Source organism: Dasypus novemcinctus, chromosome 13, assembly GCF_030445035.2.
Source record: "Dasypus novemcinctus isolate mDasNov1 chromosome 13, mDasNov1.1.hap2, whole genome shotgun sequence".
NCBI classification, from domain to species: Eukaryota; Metazoa; Chordata; class Mammalia; order Cingulata; family Dasypodidae; genus Dasypus; species Dasypus novemcinctus.
Window position 1 is genome coordinate 66603653 of NC_080685.1, and position 10595 is coordinate 66614247.

General features: G+C 36.4%; 1 long non-coding RNA gene across 1 annotated transcript; it reads left to right on the forward strand.

The window, feature by feature from the left end:
- Window positions 1-4962: 4962 nt before the first annotated feature.
- LOC131273151 (uncharacterized) lies at window positions 4963-10124 on the forward strand. Its single transcript, XR_009180315.1, has 3 exons — window positions 4963-5051; window positions 9706-9864; window positions 9979-10124. It is a non-coding gene; the product is annotated as an uncharacterized lncRNA (long non-coding RNA).
- The last annotated feature ends 471 nt before the right edge of the window (window positions 10125-10595 follow it).

A 10595-nucleotide genomic window follows, 5' to 3' on the forward strand; every position in this document is an offset into this window, starting at 1 on the left:
CCTTTGCAATTCTGTGGAAAGTAAATATTAAACTAGTGTTTTCATTTAGGGACCTTGTTTTCAACATTAAACCAAACCTTGAAGAAATCCTCAGGAAACTAATGGTACTTTTAATGGAAGTCTTGTCATTGTATTAGCTTGTATTTCTAGAGAAATTTTTGTCATCTGGGGGTTCAGTAGAGTGATGTTCATTCTTAAGGGCCAGGCCTTTAACTATAACTGTTTTATAATTATAAGTTTTATTTGTTAGCAGTAAAGATGCAGAAATATGTCTTCTGGTATTGAGGTTTCACTCAGAGAGTGTTTGCTTTGTGCTTTGTTGTTGTTGTTTTAATATGCTTACATTGTTGATCAGCACTCACTGATCATAATAATGCTCTCTGCCTGTTATCTCAAATCTGCCATACATCCTGAAATCTTCCTGCTATGAAGATGGCCAGTGAAAGATCAACTGGATCAAAAATCTAACTAGGGATGCTGAATAGCACAGCAGAATCTGTGACACCCTAGATAAAATTAATCCTTTATAAATAATACCATGCCAGTATAACTGGTGCTGAATTGCTACAGCTACTCAATGGGAGCATTTAAACAGATTTTATTTTATTTACCTGGTACCTAGGCCTATATCATACTCAGTTATTAGCATCACTTGAAACCTTACTAGAATATATCTAGGGATAGGTTCTCCAAAGTAATCATATAAACTATCTTAACTAAAAGATGCCAGCTAACTCAGTCTATGGATAGAACACTACAGCCAAAAGGGGAGCACTCCTTCACCTCCCAACATCTGCCTTCAACAGGCCTCTGTCTTTTGGCTATGGTTTCCTATCTATAATATCCTTTATTTAAGAAAGATATGAAATAAAATTTTATTTATTTAAGAAAAAATTATATGATTATTTTTGGGACACCATCCCAAATGCTATGATCCATCCGATAAATATTTACTAAGCATCTACTATATGCATGATATGGGGCATATGATGGTGAGACAGAAAGATAGGATAGATAGCCTGACTCAGGAAGCTTACCGTAAGGGCAGCAAAAAGAGCTATTTAAACAAGTGAAAATAAGAAAATATTTAAAGTGTTGTGATAGGGGAGGAATATAATTCCATGGGAACACACAGCAAAACATATAATCTGTGGTGGTGACGTGGGGGGTGGTGTAAGGAAAACTGCTCAGAGGAAATAGATGCCTGAGCTGAACCTGAGGCTGAGTGGGAGGAAGTCAGTTAAAGAGTAGATAGAGAAATTCTAGGCAGAAGAAATACTTTAAAGGGAGAGAATAATGAGGTGTTTGGAGATCTATAATGTTGGCATTCAGGGAAAGGAGTACCAGGAGAAGGATCTAAGTATTTCTACCAAAGAGCCCTGAAAGACGTTTTAAGGAGATTAGAATTCATTCTAAAGTAGTTAAGGGTTGGGGATGGGGAAGTGACATGATCATATATTCTGTTTTGCAAGGACTACCCTGACTGTAATTTAGCATGGTGATAAGCCTGCAGGAAGTGTGACCACTTGCTTGTGGCAGACTTGACAAGAGCCTGGGTTGGTGTAGTGGCAGTGGAGATATAGGCAATGCAGATACATAGAAAGTTAAATAACACAGGATTTGGTAGCAAACCATGTGTGAGATAAGGGAACAAAAAAAAAAAAAAAAATTTATTGGTGATGAGCATTGATCCTGATGGGAAAAGTGGGAGGAATGAAGCATGAGAATTTTCTGGAGCTTGAACCAATTGTCACACTGATTCTGTATTCTAGCTTTCCTTTACTTGACTGGAAACACCAAGAGGCTAGAAATCATGCAGTCTAGTTTCTCCCTACCCATATGGTGTCATGAGAACTACGGAACAATTGCATTTGAGTCCCAGCTCTGCAATTTAGTAACTTTGGTAGATTAGACAAAATTAAGCTTGATCTCTAACAAATGTGTACTACATATTAGAATCCAGAAAGGCAACAGTGAACAAGAAAGAAAATCTTTACCTTTGTTTATCTCTAGTTGAACAGAAGTAGATAATTACAAACTGTGATAAGTGCTAAGAAGGAAATGAAAAAGGGTGATGAAATAGAGCTAGAGAATGGGAATTGGTTAACCACTAAAGACGTGGAGGAAGGATATAAGAAGCAGAAGACAAAGCCCGTAAGTGGTAAAGGGCTTGGTGGGTCAGGTAACAAGAGTCTAATGGAGTCCTTATAGGTTGTGAGGAGATTCAATTTTATTCTAAGAACATGGAGAAACCATTGGTGCATTTGAAACAAATAAGTCAGTATGTCCAGATTTACATTTCTACTGTATCATTCTAACTGCCAGAAGGAGAATAAGTTGGAGAGGGAGAAAGTGAAAAGAGAGAAAGATGTATAATAAGTATATAATAAACCAGTATTTTTATGATTTTCCTTTTTTTTCTTTTGACATAAAACATATGCACTTTAAATGAAGAAATTTAAATTTACCATTCAATGAGTTTTGACAATGAGTTTTAGAATTTCATATAAAGGGAATTGTACATTTTGTGTAAGTCTTCCTTAATTCAGCATGTTTTAAAATTATATCCATGTTTTATGTATCAGGAGTTGATTCCTTTTTATTGTTGAGCAGTATCCCATCAAATGGCTGTAACAGTTTATCCATGTTTCAGTCAGTGGATACCTAGAATGTTTCCAGATTTTGGCAATTACAAGTACTGCTGCTCTAAATTCTTTTGTACAAGCCTTTTTGGGTATATATGTATTTATTTCTTTTGGATAAATGTCTAGGATTGGAATTTTATGAGAAATTGCCAGACATTTCCCAGAATGGATTGTATCATTTTATATTCTCATCAACAATATAGGAGCATTCCAGTTATTCCACATCCTCATCAACATTTGCTGTTTTAAGTCTTTTCAGTTTTAGCTCTTCTTTGGGTGTGTAGTAGCATAACAGTGTGATTTTAATTGGCATTTTCCTGATGCCTAATATTGAATGTTAGCTAGAGATTTGTCAGAGATTGTACACAGAATTTAGGGTTACACCTTGGTGGCTTTCTCCTTTCCAAGATTTCCCTCCTCGTTCTCCCTTTGCCACAGTTGTCTTGAACACTATCTCTTGTTCTTTAAGCTAGTAAGTCTGAGTTTTCTACCTGAGTTTTAACCACATAATGTGGCACAGATTTCTGGGACTGCCTCCAAGGCTAAAAGCTAAATAATGGGAAGCTCTCCAAGTTCTCTTCTCCTAAGTGCCACCTCTTTTCCAGTATCTGTCTACTTTTGGGTCACTCCATAGTACCTTCAGACAACAATTTTTTTGTATTTGAGCTAGAGTTTAGTGTTGCTATATGTAGGAATATTGGTCTCATAAGTGCAACTTAGACATAACCTGACAACTCTTGTTTTAAGTAGTTTATATATGTTGACTCAATTCTCACAATCCTATCAACTCTATAAATTAGGTCATTTTTTAGAAGAATCTGCGGCACAAAGAAGTTAAATAATTTGCCAGAAGTCATGCATCTAGTATGTGGAGCAGGTGCAAATATTTAAGCAATATTTCATGCATTATTTACTTATAATAACACATGACTTGGAAGATAAGGTGGCTGGGGCTGGAGACACAATTTTAACAGTCCTCATCATATAGGTTTCCTGCGGAGTCATTGGATTGGATGAGATCACTAAGGCAAAAGTGTACATATAGAGAAGAGCAGAGGGCCCAGAAAAAATTCCTGAGGCACTTAAACACTGAGAGGTTGGGTAAATTAGGCAAAGGATACTAAGAAAGAGCAGCCAGTAATTCTGAAGGAAAACCAGGAGAATTTAGTGTCAAGAAAGCCAAGAGAAGAGAAAGTTTTCAAAAGAAGGAGGTGGTAACATGCATGGAATGCTGCTGGAAAGTTGAAAAAGATGAGGGTAGAAAAGTATCTGTTGGATTTAGCAAAGTGGAGGTCAGTGGCATAAGGTTGGAACCCAGACTGGAGTAGGCTGAAGAATAAATTGAATGAGAATGTAGAGACAGCAATTCCTGAATAGGTATTTAATGAGGGAATGTAGAGATACAGAGAAATTAGGCAGATTTTTTTTTTAAATCTAGGTGGGAATGATACAGCAGAGAGGGAGAGATTGATGTTATCAAGTAAGAACATTAGTCACATAGTTGATTTGGCCAGTTCACTGGATTGTTTTGAAAAATCAAATGATTTGTGCAAAACTGCTCTGTAGACTATAAACTGCATTGAGGGTATATTTTAAGAATATGTTTTTTTCTCGGCTTTGTTATCTCCGCGGGTCTTTCTGTTTATCTTAGACAATAAGTGCCTATTGATCAAGGTCATATTCCATATTGATTTTAACTTCTTTCATGTAGCGCTACATAAAAATTAATGTTTAATGAATTTTTTTAAAAATTGACTTCCTTTGGAACTTTCGCTGGTTGTTTTACTACCGTGGACTTTAATTTTTCCATCTTGAAAACTGATGGTAAATAATTAAGAAATGTATTTACTATCACAGAGAGAATTTCAAAAATATTGCTGAGTGGAAAAGGGATAATGCTGTTTTTGCAAAATCATGTACTTACAGTTACATATTTATTTGTATGTAGAAAGATGTCTGAAAGGATTTTTATTAAAATATTAGGAGTGGTTAACTTTGGATGTTGGCATTTTCAGTTATTATTGATGCTTAACTATTGTTTGTAGTTTATTTTAAACAATGTGAAATAGGAAAGCTAATAGAAAATAAAGAAAACAAAACCATGCAAAAATAGATGATGTTTTCTTTCCCAAGATGAGACAAGGTTTATTGCTGGCAAAGTGTTAAGTATCAAAATAAAAGTAGCTTACGTGGGTGGTAGTCCAGTGTGGTTTATTTGAACCAGAAACCATGTGGGACCACGTTAATGCTGAACTTTCTCATATTCCCAAGTTAAAAATCAGCCTGGAGTCAGGTATCTTTAGTCCCTCCCTAAGTTTCCCTATTGACTCTGAGAACATATCTCAACAGAATCTACTCCTGTCTCTGCTTTGCTAATAGTAACGGCTCCACCTCTGACCCATTTCAGTAAGTGGCTTTCTTTGATTCTGGTTTTGAATGATCGTGTCTGTCCAATCCTACCTCCTTCCTTTTACTCTGGGCTTTTTCCAGAGAATGTTGAGTTCAATGTCAGTTCTGGAACACAAACTTCCTGCCTGGCTCTGCAGGACAAATTCTCCTCTGCCAGTTTCTTGTGGCGTTGTTCCACTGTGTCTGCCGTGGCCAATTGTAGGCGTTGTGTCCTGGTGCCTCTGATGCCACCTGCTGCTTGCCCAGCAGCACCTTGGCTTCCATCCCTGTGTTCCAGCTTTCTTTATGATTGCCCTTTAGGATTTGAAGTGTTTTATAAGAACCTGGTAACTGTGCTTATTTTTTTTTTTGAGTTCCAGAAAAGAATCTTAAAAGTATCAATCCTACAAAAAAAAATATGATTTTTCCAATGGTTTGCTTTGTTTTTAAAGGTCACCTGAAGGAGAAGCAGTTGAAGGACATTTTCTTAGGCTGCTCATTCTATCTTCCAAGCCTTTCTTTCTCCTTTCTCCTTATCTAGTGCAGCCCTATCTTCAAAGTCCAACTGAAATCCCAGCTCCCCTGTGAAATCTTCTTTATCATCCCTGCCCCTAGAGATTTCCCTTTTTCTGTGCTCTGGTAACACTTAATATCGCAGTCATGTTTTTCACACTTAGCCTGTGCTGCCTTCTGTCAAGTATTAATCTTGTCTTCCCAAATAGATTATCGTCTTTGTTCATTCACTCACTCATTTATTGAAAGCAGAGGCTCTGGAATCAGTGCCTGGGAACCCAGTTCCACCACTGGTTAGTCATATGACCATGTTTAAGCCACTGACCGTCTCTATACCTTGATTTCCTTCTTTATTCAATGAGGATAATAATGTTACCTATCTTCTAAAGTACTAAGGAAGGGTAAATAATCTATGTAAAATGTTTAGTAAATAATTGTTAGAATTATTGTGACTCTAGCAATAGAAGAAATTATATCATTGAAGTGAAGACAGTGGCCATGGGAGTTGCTGAAGGCAGGGAGAGGGAAAAAGAGGTAGGATATTGGGGCACTTTCGGGCCTTGGAGTTGTCCTGAATGATATTGCAGGGACAGATGCAGGACATTATATATCCTGCCATAACCCACTGAATGGACTGGGAAAGAATGTAAACTACAACATAAACTATAACCCATGCTGTGTAACAGTGCTCCAAAATGTATTCATCAAATGCAATGAATGTACCACACTAATAAAAGAAGTTGTTGATGTGGGAGAAGTAGGGGGAGTTGGGTATACGGGAACCTCTTATAATTTTTAATGTAACATTTTGTGTTATCCATGTATCTTTAAAAAAAGATAATAAAAAATAATTGTTAGCTCTCATATTCTTGTTATTACTTAACTATCACGTATTTAAAAGAACTAGGGAAATAGTTAAGAAACAGGTAATACCCTACAGAAATGCTTTTTGCCCCAATGGAACTTATATTTAAAACTAAATTCTCAATTATTTATTTAATTATCGCTCTTTTAGGTGAGATGAAGAAGTGCAGTGTTTATGAGGAGAGTTTGAAAACATTCCCCTGAGGAAGTGATAAATGAATTTAGATCTAAAAAAGGAAATGGTATGACCAGGTGAATGGCAGGATGAGTGGTCCAAGTAAAGGGAGCAGCAGATGTGGGGATCTGAGATGGCGGGGAGCTGGCGGATCTGAGGAACTGAAAGGCCAGTGTAGCTGGAGCACAGCAGTCGAATGAGGCGAGGGCTGCATGAGAGACAGACCTGGGCTTTATGTCTCATCCTTTTCCTAGTATCTTAAGCCTTTCTATTAAGGAGTTCAATTTAACTTGTTAATGATTCCGTTTATATGGGTATAGCTGGCTTATATGCTTCTCTTTGGTGGCAAAAGAAGGTGGTTTTCTGAGTAAGTGATGTATTAGTTGGTGTGCAGTCAGGAAAACAGAAACTACATTGGGCATTTCAATAGTAAGAATTTAATATGAGACACTGGTTAAAACAGATAGTGGAGAAATGAAACCAGTTTGCAGGAGTGGGATATGGAGAAAAGGACACCAGGGACACTTCCCAGCTAGTGTTAGTACCTGCACGTCTGGGCAGACAACTTCCAGTTTAGTTCTAAGAAGAATGACTTAGAGCAGGAGACTGTAGCCAAATGCTGTTCCCAGGGTGGAGAGCCATTGCTAAGGTGAGGACAGGAACATTAAGAAAGCAGGAAGGAGCTTGCCATTCAGGTTCCCTCTAGTGGCCACTATTGGTGGAAACTGGCAGGGAGCCAGCAGGCAAAGCAGAAATGTGGTTGGGAGAGTTCCAGCCCCAGCATCAATAGCAAAGCGTAAAAGGGTAGGTGGAAGCTTTTGGTTTTTATTACGGGTTTTATAGAAAAGATCTGGGATGTGAAGATAGAACAAAGGAGCAGGTGGGCAGTGGTAACCAGAAATCAAAGATGACATGGCCTTTCTTTGGATAGTATCTGACTTCGGCTCTTCAATGTACAATAACATACTTCGAAAGCGTTGGCAGATAAAAATATGCCAATTAACTCTTTCTTTGGGAGTTATGAAGATGAATTCCTCTGATCATGCATAAATGTAGAAAAGCCCTCTTTGTAAGTTTATGCCATGTCAAGCTCTGAGTTGGAAATACATATGTGTGTGTATTTAAAACTTATTGAAAAAGAACAAAACTTTGTAAGCCATCACTGTTGGGCTTAAAGCTGTTGAGAACTAGGATACACACTCATTAAAAGGAGACTACCAGTGGTTATGCAGGTTGGCTTCAGCTCCTAAGGGGTCTTGCCGGGTAACAAATCTCTTGCTTGTGCACTCTGGGGAAAAGCTCTCCTTTCCTACATATCCCTGATGGTTGATTGCAGACTAACTGGGTTTTAGAGAATCATATATGCTTTTACTCACTTTTCCCAAGGTGCTACCCAGACCCTATTCAGAGACCCTTTTATTGCTCTCCCCACCGGAGTCCCAATGTTATGAAAGATTTTGTCACCTGAACTTCAAGCAATAGGTTACAAATCCTATCTCAATATTTATGAATTAAAATATTTTAAGTTAACCACAAAACTTTTGGCACTAAGTGGACTGAATTCCAACCAGAAGCAAATGAATTTGATGTTTTAAATCATCCTAAGCTGTTCTAATACAGACAAAAAAGTGAATTTCATGGGATATTTTGGAATATTAAAAATAACTACTAGATCTTCCAATACTAAATTTAAGAACCACAAGAGACACAGGTTTAGATATAATTTATACATTTTTTCATGTGATTATTTTAAAAGATGTGTTTGCATGGAATGACTATTTAGTGCAGAAGTGTGATTTTTGATCAGTTCCTCTTGGTTAATGATAAAACTTGAGTTAAGTACTTTAGTTCCTTCATTTCTATTCCCATTTTGCTACAGTTAGTGAAAAAAGAACTTTGTTGTAGAAGGAGATGTTGCTGCAAAACTTGCATATAAAAGGAGCATTGAAATAGCACTTGTCATTCAAATGGACTCATTTGTCTCACATTCATTTTCTAGAATAATACGTTATTGTCTATAACAATGGAAACTGTTGTTTTAGTTCATGTTTGTCTTTTTATTGTTGAGTTGTAGGATTTCTCTTTATATTATGGATATTAAATATTTCCAAATATTTCCTCCCTTTCTGTAGGTTTTTTACTTTTATAATGAAGTCCTATGATGCACAAAAATTTGTAATTTTGATGAGTTCCCAATTATCTATTTTTTATTTTGTTGCTCTTGCTTAGAAACCACTTCCTAAGAAAAGATCCTGAAGATGCTTCCCTGTGTTTTCTTTTAGTACTTTTTATAGTTCTCATTCTTGTATTTGGGTCTTTGATCCATTAGAGTTGATTTTTGTATGTGGTTTGAGATAGAGGCCTACCTTCATTCTTTTGCATATGGATATCCAGTTCTTTTAGCACCATTTGTTTTAGACTATTCTTTCCCAAATGAGTGGATGTGGCAGCCTTGGCAATTATCAGTTGGTCATAGATTTGAGGGCTTATTTCTGAACTTTCAATTTTATTCCATTGGTTTATCTATCTATTCTTGGGCCAGTATCCTGCTGTTCTGAGTACTGTGACTTTGTAATAAGTTTTAAGTTAGGGAAGTATTAGTCCTCCAAATTCATTCTTCCTTTTCATGATCAGGGCCCCTTACCCTTCCATATAAATTTGGTGATTGGCTTTTCCATTTCTGCAAAGAAAATTTATATTATATGTATGTATAACCTATTATTTATATTTTGAGTTTGTTCTTATATCTTTTTTTCAGAGTTTTGTTTGTCTTTATATTTTTTATATACTGTATTGAAATATGCTCCAGGGGATTTATTCTCAATCCTTAATTTTAAAAAGTTTGTATCTTACCCTCTTCATAAATCCATATCCTGTTAATGGAATAAAAAACCAAATAAACCACAGTGTAGCAGAAGGTTCATATGTTCAGTATGACAGTAGTCCCTATGCAGAAATGAATGATCTTTTATTCTATTTGACTAATTTTCAGGAAATGTAGGGGAAAAAAGAGTAAATTGAGTGACAAGTGTGAAAGCAGGGTAAGAAATTAAAATGTGGTTATCCTTCAATATCCATTTTCCTCTTTGTTAATAACAAAAGCCCTAATTTTTTTTTCAGATACCAGGGGCCCGAGATTGAACCCAGGACCTCCCATGTGGGAGGCAGGAGCTCGACTACATGAGCCACATCCAGTCCTACCCCTAATTTTTAAATTATTTAAATTTTTAAATATTCTTAGTCTGCTAAGAATATTTCATTTGCCATACTCTTTTGCAGGTATGTGACCATGTGCCTAGTCTCTGGCCAATTGAATGTGAGTGAAAGTGTGTGACTTCCAGCTAATGCACTTAAAGGGAGAGGTTATGTCATTTTCATTTTCTGTCTCTCCAGCGATTGGAACCATCTTAGACAAGGAGTTTAAACTGGGAATGGAAGACTAGTAATTCTTGACACTGTGAAATTCCAAACAAGCCTTGGACGCTCTAACTCTGAATTTTACATGAAGAAGAAATAAATTATTAATTTTGTTTAAGCTACTTTTATTTGAATATTCTGTTTCTTACAGCAGAATTTAGTCCCAACTGATACAAGGATTTTAGGGATCTGAAGTTTTATGCTGGTGTTTTTCTCTTAAGTTGATATTATCCTTAATTGTATGACCAGGGAGTCCTCCTTGAAGGTTTCCACCTCTAGATGGGGATACTCTCTCTAAGCAGATAGAATATTGAAATGAGAGACAATGTATAATATTGGGTAAACTTCTAATCCCATTACGTTTCTCCATCCACACTGTAAGGAAAAGAGAAACAAATATGAAAGCGATGCTAATTTTTTAATTTCCCCTTTCTGAACAGAAGTAGGTTTTCTTTCTAATTATATCTGCTTCCCCCTTTCGCTTTTTTCGGATTGGGGAGTTTCTTGAGATAATTTAAATCTCTGTCCTAGGGAGATATATTAGTTTTCTTTCTTTTTTTTTTTTAAGATTTATTTTTTATTTATTTCCCCCT